We start from the raw sequence: 14,361 nt of genomic DNA, 5'->3' as shown, positions 1-14,361 counted from the left end.
TATATATATATATATATATATATATATATATATATTGTCGCGTGACTACCCTTGGTGAACACCGTAGGGTAACACGGATGACCGATTGCGAGACTTTACACTCCCGAGGCGAAAACTCAATGGCGGATTCAAGCTCAACACAAAGTTAAACGCGCGGGAGGCCAGACGCAACGAGCTCCACAGCCTTATCTATTAAAATGAAACACCCAGGAAACTGCGTTCAAATATGTACAGAAAATAATATAAGGATTTATTATTGAAAAGTAATAACAGTGAAAAAAACACGCGCCGGTAATACTAATAACTAAATCGGGACGTCCCCACACGACTGATATCAAACACAAAACGAGGGAGATTAATTACGAAAAGAACACGTCACGTCGTTCAAAATGTACGCGGATTCGGGCTTATCTGGTCTTTCGTCGTCTTTGTGGCTGCCGTCCAACACCGCTCCTTTCGGCCCGATCGCACACCTCGCTCCAAGTTCCACGGCCCTCTGCGTCCGCCTCCAAGCGCCACCAGGCCTCGTCGGTCCAACGGCCCACACACACCACGAGCTCCTTTGCTCCAACGGTCCACCGCAGGGCTGCACGAAGCAACCAAAACCAAGTGCCAACTGCCAACTGCAACGAGCTGTGGTCACGAATGTTCAACGAACCGTGTCCTGTGCCAACTCCGACGAACTGTGCAACGAACCGTGTCCTGTGCCAACTGCCACGAACTCTGGTACGGAACTGTAACAACGAACTCTGCGACTCAACTCTCTCAACTCTGGACTCCACTCGAACTGCCGAAATGGCGTCCGACCGTCGCCTATATTGGTGGCCGATGACGTCACATTGGCGCGCTCCTCAGCCAATCATAGCCTCCCAACTCGCCCAGGTCACGCCCTCTGCGGCATGCGACTCCTGACATCTCCCGTCCGTGACCCCGCGGTCCTGGTGTAACACGTGCCAGCGAGGTTGGTAGGCCTTTGAGGTGCGCAGGCGAGGTTTGTAGGCCTTGGAGGTGTAAACGGTGGCGGTGTATTGTGGCGGTGTTCTTGGCCTGGTTGGTGTCCATTTATTACGAAGTCAATGTCAGGGAAAGGGAATTATTTAATGTTGCACTAAGGACCTAACTAATGTTTATGTGGTTTGCAGTGCCATAAAGGACAAAGGTTTGATTACTAGGTGATACTCACAGGGGCGTTACCTTTAATCCCTCACTATTTAACACTCGAATCTCCAGGTAGATCCACACTCATACATCTTACCCCGACAACCGCCTGAACATCAATAACTTATTACATGTAGAGTCCCTGTCACGACAGCCGAATACCTACCTATTCAGATCTACCTAGCTCTAGATGTTGCATTACCAAATTCATAACACAGCCCCCCCCCCTGGAACCGTAGCTCCTGCAAGGTTCACCGCAGGGCTACCATTCCAGCCTTAACACTTACTGTCACACACTTAATTAACCTATGAAATAAATCAGGAAGGGCTGTGGGAAGTGAGTCGGACTACCTACCTACACTTCCTTAACATGCTGAACCCCTTAACCATCATGCAAGTATGTACATCTTCTTCGTTGTTCCTGTGGAGGGAGGAAACAACAACACACAACACTAACTTAACCACAAAACTTAACCATCTTTCCAAAACTCAAAACTCTAACCTTTGTACATACCCCGGTCTACAGACCGCGTCCCCCGGTGGATGCCACAAGACTCAACCTTACCTGCGGGGCCATCCCCAATGCATCCCCCTAAATTTCCTCGGGCCCTGTCCAGATGTTACAGGTGAGTGACACGGCTCGGTGGATTTCGCCCACATTCATGCTACACAGACCCCTTAACCACTCATTCTCATTCCATAGGTCATCAAGGCATTGCAAAAATCAACAAAGCACTTATTCCCAATACACCCCCTGCAGGACCATGGCATTGATGTCATTCACGTGTGTGTGCATTCCTCAACTAGGCAGCGGGGAGGTACCGCACAAAAAGATGGTGGGGGCGCATCAGGCTGTGGTGCCCGCAGTCCCAAAAACAAGTCAACCGACTTACAAATTCATTGCCCCCCCCCCCCCCTTTACCTCTTGGCCCCATGACAGCCCAACAGCCCCTTTCCGCCGTTACCTCGCCGGTGAGGGTCTCCACACACACCAGGCTCCTTTGCCTCCTGCTTTCGCGCAGCAACACGGGTCACCGGGGGACTTCCTCACCCCGCGGCGCCCAACCAGACCCTCCACCGACGAGCTCCAATTTCCAGTTACCACCGGCTGCCAGGGGTAATTGCCGCAGAGGGGGGCCCGCAGGCATCGCTCCTCAGAGCTTGCTCTGTACCTGCGGACACACACACCTTCCCCACCCATGGTCCCCAAAACACACTTCCTCCCCCGCTGCCATTCAATTCTCCACACAACTCAGCACAATTCAGTACAATTCCATAGATGGTGTAAAAGGTGTTACAAGGCTTGCCATGGCCTGCCAATGTGAAATCCCATTCACAGTTCGAATCATTAAATCCTTACACCTTTCCATTAGCACATTTCCAAAAAGCACAATTGATCGCCCCTCATTATCTCCAATAATCATCACTCACTCTCCAGGTTCCACTCTCACGACCACATCAAAACACCTAACCACAATACAAAAACATACGCCACCCACAAGACACTGTGGCTCCCATTCCATCCCCTCACCGGCCATGTCATCACTCGCTCTCACCTCCCAACCCCAAACTACATGTCCCCAATTTCCCAAAGCAAATCCTGAAGCCTGGGACAGTACTCCTCAAAACACTCACCTCAAGTGCAGGTAGTTACAGGTTGGTCAGGTCCAAGAGCGTCATCCACCCTTCACAATCCCAAAATTTCACATTGGGCCTACCAAATACTTCCAAATTTCTCTTTTGTCCCCACTACACTGGCAGGTATGTGGATCCGCATCCAACGGTGATCATCACTACACAACTACCTGTGGCCACGACAGCTCTGCACCTCTACCGTGCAAGGGTCACCGGGACAAGGTGAGCAGTCAAAACGCCAACATGGCCCATGAGTGTCCATAAGGGTGCGACCCACCATCCATCCTTCGGCCCCCCCTGCGAGGAACACAGCTGCAGCAGCCCCAGCTGGCCAATGTGGTGAGCACTTGCTGCCAAAACACACACTACCGCACACACAACCTCGGCCCTGGGGGGCACGGTCGCAGTGCGTGGCATCCCTACAGCCACGTCCCCTGCACCTCCCCATCATCCCCCAGTCCGACTACAGAACTGCAGCCCCCCAGTGCTCACCCACACTTGACCACACCAAGGTCCAGTCAACAGCCATGCTCCACCAGGAGACCCACCCAGAAGACATGGTCCACACACCTCGGACACGCACAGCACCACGTTGACCCTCAGGCTACACAACTACATCCCCATCATCCCGCGTCCCAAATATCAGCACAGTTGCCCCCGCAACCAGTTGAAAGCTGTGTCTTGCTACCCTATTAATTTCATCACAGCCTCCAACACTTTGGTCTACACACCTGGATCAATAATGGCGTCACTGTACAGTGTCCACCATGGCATTTCAAAATCCACCCTTAAATTTCCATCTAACCCACAGATTACCCATGCCAACCATTTGTCACATTTCACTCACCTCACCAAAGAAGGATGCTTTGCAATACACATGCCAGCCGAGCATGGCCCATATGCTCGGCGCGTTACACATCTCCCGATTCACATCCCCATGGCTCTCTTCCCAACCCGAGAGTCCATAAATCATAACGGAGCATCTGTGGAAGGTCACTCACACCATCACGTTCCACAGATGCCCCAATGGTTGTCCGGCAGGCTATCTCCATCCCTGTCCATTCGGTTTGACCCGCGTCCATAGACCAACCACCATGCCAGGTCACCACATGCTGGTTGTCCCAGAGTCCCTGGAGGAGAGTGCCAGGCCGCATGCCCGGGTGGTCACCACATCAGTCCCAAGTTGGCCGTCCACAGTGCCACCCCCAAAGCGCGACCCACAACACCTCCCCCTAGTGGTCCTCAATATTTGCCATCCCAGGCTTGAGAAACCACCTCGGACCTCCCTGGAGGTCTTAACCCCCACCAGGGTCCGGTGACCCTGCCGGCCCGAGCCACCAGCTCGGACGGCGCCCCGACGGACAAGGGACGCCACACTCCACCAGACCCCCCGTGGGACCCAGGTCGTACCTCGACACCCAAGGCTGGACCCCACGTCCAAATCTCGCCATCACAGCCCCCCAGCTGGCTGGCATACCCAAATTTTGAAAGGGGCAACTTTGGCCCGAGGCCATCACCCATGACCTCTCCATGTCCAGATCCCGCAGCCCGGGGACCAATCCCCACCATGGCTGCTCCAAATCAATTTCCCATTGTAATTTTATTTTAAATTTTCTTTTACAAATTTTCATTCCCACTGCCAAACCGCAGCTGCAGGGAACAACCTCTACCACCGGTTGTTCTGCCCCTCCCTGCAGTTGATCCAAATTCCCTACAGGGACCAAATCTCCAGAAGCTCTATCTCCCGATCCTCCAAGATCCAAATCCAGCCCGGAGCCAACACACTCCCCCATCTGGGTATTCCGTTTCGGAGCCTCTGGTGTCCAAATGTGGCTCGTGGTGAGGGTCTCCTGGGTCACTTTAATCTGGTCCTGAAGATGTTTAACCGACCTACTCACCTCTTCCTTCAGGCTCTCTTGAACCCGACCAACCTCCTGCTTGATGGTATTGTCCCAGATCTCCAGTCGCTCCTGCATAAAATCACTCACCCTTTCATTATCCATTAGTGGCCCCCACAGGCCTTTCTCAATTAACCCTTGCTCCTGCTCTTTTATGCGGGTTTCCAACCCCCTCACCTCCTCGGCCAATTTGCCCCCTTGTCGGTTGAGCAGTCCCCATTCCTCACTCTGCTGTAGCATTCTGGCATCCACCCGGCCCCGATAGCCTTCCAGGTCTCCATTTGCTTTATCAATTCGAGCATTTGTGGCACCAATCTGACCCTCCAACTTTTCCCCCATTTGGACAGCCTGCGTCACACCCTCCTCTATTTTCGACATTAATTCCTCCCGTTTCAATTCAATTTCCACCCCTATGGCTTTTTCCATCTCCCCCATTTGAGTTTCTACTTTACCCTCAAATTTCCCCAGTCTGTCCGTAATTTGGTTTTGCACTCTCCCTTCTATGCCATCAATTCGTTCCCCCAGCTGCTGTGCCATTTCCCCAATTTTTCCTTCCATACTGTTTTCTAACCCCTCTAACCCATTTTTCACTCCCTCTATCTGATTCTCCTGGGCAGCCATTCTATTTTCTACCCCCATTAACCCATTTTTCACCTCTTTTATCCCGTTGTCTAACCCCTCAAAATTATTGTCTAACTTCCCGATTTTCTTGTCTAACTCCTCAAAATTATTGTCTAACTTCTCACCGGTACCCCTCGCTTCGTCCCTCATTACCCCCATTTGGTTCTCCAATCGCTCACTCTGAGCCCTCATGTCTCCCCGAATTTCTGCAAGGTTTCGCTCACCCTCGGCCCTCTGAGCATTTATTAAATTTACTATGGTCTGGAGATCTATCGGGGCCGTCCCAGCGGCGGGGAAAGTTCCAACGCTATCCTCCTTATCCCCCATTTCCGGCTCACTCCCGACGCTGACGGAGGCCTCGCTGCGTACTTCCATCTCGTCAATTTCCGACATCCGCTTTCCGGAAGATTGTTTCCCGCGCGCGTATTTATTTTAATAATTCCAGTAACACAATTTAAATTTGACGAAGACGCGATATCGCGCTCCGTATGCCCAATTGATTACTAAATTTCTCCGCCTCGCCTATAACAATTTTGCGTTCGAACGTCGGGCGCAATGTACGCCCGACCGTGTCGATGTCGCCCCGCGGACAAAAAAATTTGTCCGACCGTGTCGATGTCTCGCCGCGGACAAAAAAATTTGTCCGACGGGTTCAAATCCCACTCCTGACACCACTTGTCGCGTGACTACCCTTGGTGAACACCGTAGGGTAACACGGATGACCGATTGCGAGACTTTACACTCCCGAGGCGAAAACTCAATGGCGGATTCAAGCTCAACACAAAGTTAAACGCGCGGGAGGCCAGACGCAACGAGCTCCACAGCCTTATCTATTAAAATGAAACACCCAGGAAACTGCGTTCAAATATGTACAGAAAATAATATAAGGATTTATTATTGAAAAGTAATAACAGTGAAAAAAACACGCGCCGGTAATACTAATAACTAAATCGGGACGTCCCCACACGACTGATATCAAACACAAAACGAGGGAGATTAATTACGAAAAGAACACGTCACGTCGTTCAAAATGTACGCGGATTCGGGCTTATCTGGTCTTTCGTCGTCTTTGTGGCTGCCGTCCAACACCGCTCCTTTCGGCCCGATCGCACACCTCGCTCCAAGTTCCACGGCCCTCTGCGTCCGCCTCCAAGCGCCACCAGGCCTCGTCGGTCCAACGGCCCACACACACCACGAGCTCCTTTGCTCCAACGGTCCACCGCAGGGCTGCACGAAGCAACCAAAACCAAGTGCCAACTGCCAACTGCAACGAGCTGTGGTCACGAATGTTCAACGAACCGTGTCCTGTGCCAACTCCGACGAACTGTGCAACGAACCGTGTCCTGTGCCAACTGCCACGAACTCTGGTACGGAACTGTAACAACGAACTCTGCGACTCAACTCTCTCAACTCTGGACTCCACTCGAACTGCCGAAATGGCGTCCGACCGTCGCCTATATTGGTGGCCGATGACGTCACATTGGCGCGCTCCTCAGCCAATCATAGCCTCCCAACTCGCCCAGGTCACGCCCTCTGCGGCATGCGACTCCTGACATCTCCCGTCCGTGACCCCGCGGTCCTGGTGTAACACGTGCCAGCGAGGTTGGTAGGCCTTTGAGGTGCGCAGGCGAGGTTTGTAGGCCTTGGAGGTGTAAACGGTGGCGGTGTATTGTGGCGGTGTTCTTGGCCTGGTTGGTGTCCATTTATTACGAAGTCAATGTCAGGGAAAGGGAATTATTTAATGTTGCACTAAGGACCTAACTAATGTTTATGTGGTTTGCAGTGCCATAAAGGACAAAGGTTTGATTACTAGGTGATACTCACAGGGGCGTTACCTTTAATCCCTCACTATTTAACACTCGAATCTCCAGGTAGATCCACACTCATACATCTTACCCCGACAACCGCCTGAACATCAATAACTTATTACATGTAGAGTCCCTGTCACGACAGCCGAATACCTACCTATTCAGATCTACCTAGCTCTAGATGTTGCATTACCAAATTCATAACAATATATATATATATATATATATATATATATATATATATATATATATATATATATATATTTGTATATAACCATTCTTAGGATATGCGTAGCTGTACGAGCCTGATTGACTAACTTTTCTCACCATCCAACAAAAAGCAACTTTAGGCATTCTATATTGTATTATGCACCATGTGTATTCCTCAGAGCAGGTGCACTTTGCCTTTTACATTTTTTTTATTTCCCCAAAAAATAGTGCAGCTTTTCGAAGACTTCCCTTTGAACCTTTGCATCACTCCAGTTGTGAAATCTACTGTTATCTGTCCAAAGAAGACAAATTTCTCAACAGTAGGAATATGAAGGCCTCAGGTCACATATTTTGTTCTAATTTTAAGGGCAAGAATGTAGGTCAGAATTTATTTTAAACTTGCACAACACAATTTAACATTAATTTTCATGTTAGTGGTCAGTCAACTGTTTAGTTGAATGTGGTCTTGTGATATAAGAGGTTGAGATGACTCATGGATGCTAAGACTCCATATGTCCTAAGGACAGTGAAAGCATGCCTTCTATTTGGCATCACCTCCCTGAGCGTGTAGCCATTAATTACTCAAATAACCAGGAAACAGATGCCAAACTAGTACACAGAGGATAGACCATGCTGTGATGCCTGGGGAGAAAAAGAAATGTCTTTATTACAAACCCCCCCCCCCCCCTACATTTTAACCCAGAAATTGAATAGCAATGAAACCAAAGTTAACCCTTTTTGTACGTGGAGGCGCATAGAAAAGCAAGAACACAGGATGGATCAGAAAATAAAACAAAAGGAACAAGAAAGAGAGTGAGGAAAACAAACCAACAGCAGGATTGAGGGACAAAATATAGAGATTCTTGGAGAAATAAGGAACTTGGGGAGAATGGGGGCAAGGGGAGGTCACAGGGGTTGAACAAGATGGATACAGAAACAAGCTCTCAGGAAGGAATAACTGGAAGCTTGGGAAAAGGTGGGCTTGGGGAGGGTTAATTGGGGGGCGTGGGTACGGGGTAGTGGTAGAGGAGATCACGGTTTTTTGAGGGGGTGATCCGAGATGGTGGTGAAGAGTTGTCTGAAAGATTTGGAGGGAGGAGTTAGATTGAAGAGAATGTGGAAAGGAAGAAAGAGGAATGAATGAGTGGACATGAGCAGTATTCGTGAATTTTGGAATTTCACCAGAAGGGGGTGAATGGTGGACCATGTGCGCTTGGCAGAAATCTGGTGGGGAAGGGGGGGTGTGGGGGGGGGGGGGGGTTAAGCTGAGCTAAATTTAAAGTGTCATAGCAAAGCGTCTGAATACTTATGTCAATGTGGTATTTCAGTTTTTTCTTTTTAATAAATTTGCAAAACTTTCTAGAATCCAGTTTTCTCTTTGTCATTATGGGGTATTGAGTGTAGATTGATGAGGGAAAAATGAATTTAAACGATTTCAGCATTAGGCTGCAACATAATAAAATGCGGAAAAAGTGAAGGGGTCTGAATACTTTCTGAATGCACTGTTTATGTCCAATTCTAGTTTAAATCCATCTACTGTTTCTGCTGCTACTACAAGGGATCCATTCCATGTATTAACTACTCCATGGAGATCGAGTGAAAGACCCCTGCTTTACTACCATCTTTTATCTCTTGTTCTGTCGGTGTTTCTTCTGCAAAAAAACAACTCTTCTAAATTCATTTTGACCCTACCCTTCATGATCTTAAACATCTCAATCAGATCCCCTTGTAGTCGCCGATTTATAACGTATACAGTCCTGCCTCTTTCAACTGCTCTTTATAACTTATACTAGCCAGCCCAGGAATCAATCTAGTCGCTCCACACTGAAGCCTCTCTGGTTTACCAGCGGAGAATCCAAGAGGACAAAGTATAGGAGCCATGAAAGCAATACCATTGCAAGGATGCTTTGTCATTGCCTCCCTAGCAGAGATTAAAGAGGAAGGAAATGGAGATAGTGTCACACAATGGCTTACTCTTTCAAAAGACAAAGTGGCCTCTTTAATATGCGTACAAATGGTGGTCAAAAAGTTTGTATAATGAAGTATGAGCCTCACACAGCATTATGTGTTTACCTTAAATTCAACCTGGATCTTTGCTTATCATTTTCTATCAACAAGGTACATTTTAATAATTCTGCTGTCTTATGTTTCTGATCATTGTAACCTACCTACCTTGTGATGCTATTTTAGTATTTTGTCATCATATTTTTGTACAAAGAAGGTGCCGTCGTGGTCGTTCGGTCATGTTACCCCCACTCCTCCAAAACATTCAAATGGATCACAGAGATTAAACATGGTCACGAGGTTCTCGAAGATGAACACTGGTCCAGATGATCCTCTATTACCATAAAACTGTAAACGCTCACCCAGGTCGAAGTATCGCTGATGCACAATCATGAGATGAAGGTCAACATGGAGATGAAGGAGATCTCGCGAGATCTTGGAGACGGCGGCAGGGATTTTCGAAGCTCCACACGGTCTCCACGTTTTTCGAAGTTAAGTCTGTTCACAATTGTATTTTGTCGAAACTGTATTTATCTTTCGGTGTGTGAAGTTATTGTGTGCAACTTTGGTTGTTTCTCGGTGTTTATCTTTCATAAATTGATCGTCTGTTTGCCGTGTCGCGAGCAAGGCCTTGTACAGTGTGCACTGTACAACCTTGAGGCTTTGTTTTTCTCTCAGTGGTCCGTCGTTTGTGATCCAATAACTTTCGTTCTCTGTATTCCCAGTCTTTTCACCCATAGCCTACTTCCTTGTGTAAATCTCAACTCAAAAAAAAAAAAAAATTTCCTTCTCTGTTCTCATTCGTTTATTCATTCTTATTCGTTCGTTCGTTCTTCGACCACGTGTTTCTCCCCCATTTCCCCAGATAGTTTTCACTCATTAACCTTCAATGTTTACACTTTCCCCTGAAGTTATGTATTCCGTCATATTTTATAACACCTTTTTCTTCTTCTTCTTTAAAAGGCTGCTTTCGACTTGCTCACCAAATCAATTCATCCCCAAAAAAATATCCATCTCCTATAGTGCCTTTTTTCTACATTCCCTAAACTCTCCTGCACTCCATCCTCCATCCAGCGTCCTTAAACGTATTTTTAACTCGAAGGTCACAAGAAACTCATTTTGCAATAAATGTTCGTTTCCCATAAATCGTACACTTTCAAAAATCCAATCTCACCCCTCCCCTCCAAATCTTCCCCATAACCCCTCCCCTCCAAATCTTCCCCATCACCCCTCCCCTCCAAATCTTCCCCATCACCCATCCCTTTCAAATCTCCCCCCTTGCCCCCTCCCTCCTAAACTACCCCCTCACCCCTCCCCGCCAAGACGCCCCCTCGCCCCTCCCCTCCTAGACTCCTGCCTCACCCCTCCCCTCCAAATCTCCCCCATATCCCATCCCTTTCAAATCCCTCCCCTTGTCCCTTCCCTCCCAAACTCCCCCCTCACCCCTCCCCTTCAAATCTCCCCACCCTCATTGCTTCTCAATTTCCCCCCTCTCACTCCCCCTCCTCAAAGCGTCCTCCCCGCTTCTTCCCCCTTCAAACTCTCACCTCCACCCCCCCCCCAACCTTCTTCTTTCCTCTGCCCCCCCTCAAACAACCCCTCACTGTGCCTCATCCCTTCACCTTCAAACCTTTCATCCTCCTCATCCTTCCCTTTCTTGGAACTCTTCTGCAATCGCTGACACACTAACAACTGCTCTCCCTACCTCCCCCTCTCATCCTTCATCTTACCCTACTCCTCCCCTCCCCTGTCCTGTACCCGATGCTCCCCCTCTCTCTTCATTAACGGTATGGACCTCAAACATCCGGGGCCTTCGTTCAAACTTAACTGATCTCTCCATACAGGTTGCTTCTGTCAAACCAGACGTGATCTGCTTAACAGAAACTTTCCTCCTTTATGATGTCTCTGATTCCATAGTATCTCTCCCGGGCTACTCCCTCCTCCGGTATGATAGACCTGAGCCTCGTCCTGGAGGCGGGGTTGCTATCTTTATCAAAAACTCTCTTCCTGACTCGCCCTGCACTGCACTCTCTCCACCTCACCCCCAGGAATACCTCTGGCTACGGCTTCCCCTTCGCTCCCACCTCTTGTTCATATGTGTGTTGTACCGTCCACCAAACAGCGATGACTCCATCTACATCTCGCTGTCTGATGATATGGACCAACTTCTATCTACTCATCCCAACTCTCTCTTCCTCATATGTGGTGATTTCAACTGTCATCATGCCAGTTGGCTGGGTGTGGGTACCTCTCTCACCAGCCATGGCTCCTCAGCAAAGGACTTCTGCGACTCACTGGGACTGACACAATCTGTCAATTTCCCGACCCGGATCTCAGTCAACGGAACATCTTCTCTTCTGGACTTGGTTATGACTAACTTCCCTGAAAATGTCTGCTGCTCTTCTTCTGCTCCGATCGGATCATCTGATCATGTCCTTGTTAAAGTGGACATCTCTCTGACCATCCTCAGGGAGCCTGCTCAGCGTCGACGAGTCTGGCATTTCACTCAGGCCAACTGGCACGGTCTTCAAGCAGCCATCAATCATCTGGACTGGTCTCCCATCTCTACCACCTCTGACATCAACTCATCCTGGGAATTCTTCCAAAGTAAATTGCTCTCTCTCATGCACAGATTTATCCCATCTCGTCTTCAGTTGTCATACCCTTCCTCCCGTCCATGGTACACGGAATCTTGTGGTGAGGCTGTTGCCCAGAAACAACTTGCCTTCGTCTCCTGGAAAGCAAATCCAACGGAAGGAAATCTCATTTCCTTTCACAAAGCCCGAAACAAGTGTGTGTCCACCCTCAGGAGAGCCAGGAAACAATATCTCTCCGTTCTCAAGACCGAACTCTCTTATCTGTCTCCCTCTTCCAAATCCTGGTGGCGTCTGGTCAAATCCGTTTCTGGTGTTTGTTCCCCCTCCATCCCCTCCCTTACCTCAAACGGCTACACAGCTGACTCCGCACGTGAAAAAGCTGAATGCCTCAACTCTGTGTTTGCCTCTAAATCTTGTGTCCCAAACCCATCCCTCTCTGTACCCACCATACCCAGTCGTACCCTGCTGCTTCTGGACTCCGTGTCCTTTCCTCCTGACAAGGTGGAAAAGTTTCTGTCAACCCTCGACTCTGATTCTGCAACTGGACCCGACGGCATCAGCCCACGGGTCCTAAAATCCTGCTCTGCTGCTCTATCTCACCCTCTCTCTGTTCTCTTCACCCTCTCTTTTGCTCAAGGTCAACTGCCATCTGCTTGGAAATCAGCCAACATCACCGCTTTGCACAAAAAAGGTGCAAAAACAGATCCTAGCAACTACAGACCAATCAGCCTTCTCCCAATTATCAGCAAAGTCATGGAATCCATCATTGCTTCTGATATGAAATCTTTCCTCTTCTCCAATGGCTTGATCTCTGATCATCAATTTGGTTTCAGACCAGGTCACTCTACTCTGGACATGCTGCTTCTGCTGTCTCAACAATGGATGGAGGTCCTCAATGCCAAACAGGAAATTAGAGCTGTCTCCCTCGACATATCACGTGCCTTCGACACGGTCTGGCACCCCGCTCTGCTCACCAAACTCTCCTCCTTTGGTATCCATGGAAATCTCCACGCATGGCTGGCGGACTTCCTCTCTAGTCGTCGTCAACGTGTGGCCCTGAATGGGTTTCTCTCATCTCCTCTTCCTGTTCAGGCTGGAGTTCCCCAAGGCAGTGTTCTGGGCCCCGTGCTTTTTCTGGTCTTCATCAATGATCTCTCTGACTCTCTCGAAAATCCTCTCTATCTCTTTGCTGATGACTCCACTCTCTGCCGCTCCATTCCTCTTCCCTCAGATCGGCAGTCTGCTGCCTCCTCGCTCTCTGAAGACCTGGACAAAATCACAGACTGGTCAAACAAGTGGAACATGTCTTTCAATCCTGACAAATCTCACACTCTTACTATGTCTCTCCGAAAAGATCGACTGGACAACCCTCCCATCTACTTTCTCAACAATCCTCTCCAAGAAGTTCTGTCGCTCAAGATTTTGGGTCTCACTATCTGCCATGATCTTTCTTGGGAAAACCACATTTCCAAGCTGGCCTCCAAAGCCAGTCGCCGACTGGGCATCCTCCGTCGTGCGAAGTCCTTCCTCGGCACACCTGAGCTCCTCACCACATACAAGGCTTTCATCCGCAGCTCAATGGAATACTGTTCTCCCCTATGGGCCGGTGCTCCTGCCTCACACCTAGCTCGGCTTCACGCTGTTGAAACCAAAGCTTTCAGAATTATTGGAATCTCCCGCGATGAAGCTATCTCTGAAGGCCTTTCACTCACTCACCGCAGGCAGGTAGGTGGTCTTTCTGTCTTCTACCGACTCCTCTCCGGCCTTGCACCCCCAGCTCTCTCTGTGCTCTGTCCCCCAAATATTCCTACAGGTCGCACAAGATCTGCCAGCAACCCTCTGATGGTTAAACTGCCGAAATCTCGGCTCTCCGCTCACCTTCACTCTTTCATTCCTCTTTTCTCCCGCCTCTGGAACAAACTCCCTCACTCCCTTCAATCCCACTCCTCCCTCCAGGTCTTTAAAACAGCTGTTCACCACCATCTCTTATCTTCCCCCATCCAAAACCTTGATCTTTTCTACCCCCGCTAATTCACCCCAGATCCACCTTGTTTGAAATTCCAACTTCTTTCCTGGAAGTCCTGGCAGTGTCCATATGTTTTATACCTCTCCCACTGCCCCCTTCCCACGCCCCCCCCCCCAAAGCCCTCACCCTCTCTCAGATCTCTCGATGTCTCCATGTCTCTCGGTCCCTGCTCTCAAATGTTGTGTTTGTGTCCTTCCCCCTCTCTCCCCATCTTGTCTACCGCTCCCTATGTTATGTTTTATGTGTCGGTTTGTCTTTCTGTGTGATTAATGTTCGCTCTTTCACGAGCCTCGATCTTGTATACAAAAAAAAAAAAAAAAAAAACAGATTTGTGGCAGAACTTCCTCTTGGTAGGGCTATGCTTTCCTTTTAAGATTATTTGGGTACAGTATGTCTAAGTTGTC

The sequence above is a fragment of the Myxine glutinosa genome, chromosome 1 (genome assembly GCF_964187855.1).
Source record: "Myxine glutinosa chromosome 1, kmMyxGlut1.1, whole genome shotgun sequence".
NCBI lineage: Eukaryota > Metazoa > Chordata > Myxini > Myxiniformes > Myxinidae > Myxine > Myxine glutinosa.
Note: the sequence above shows the minus strand (reverse complement) of the source record.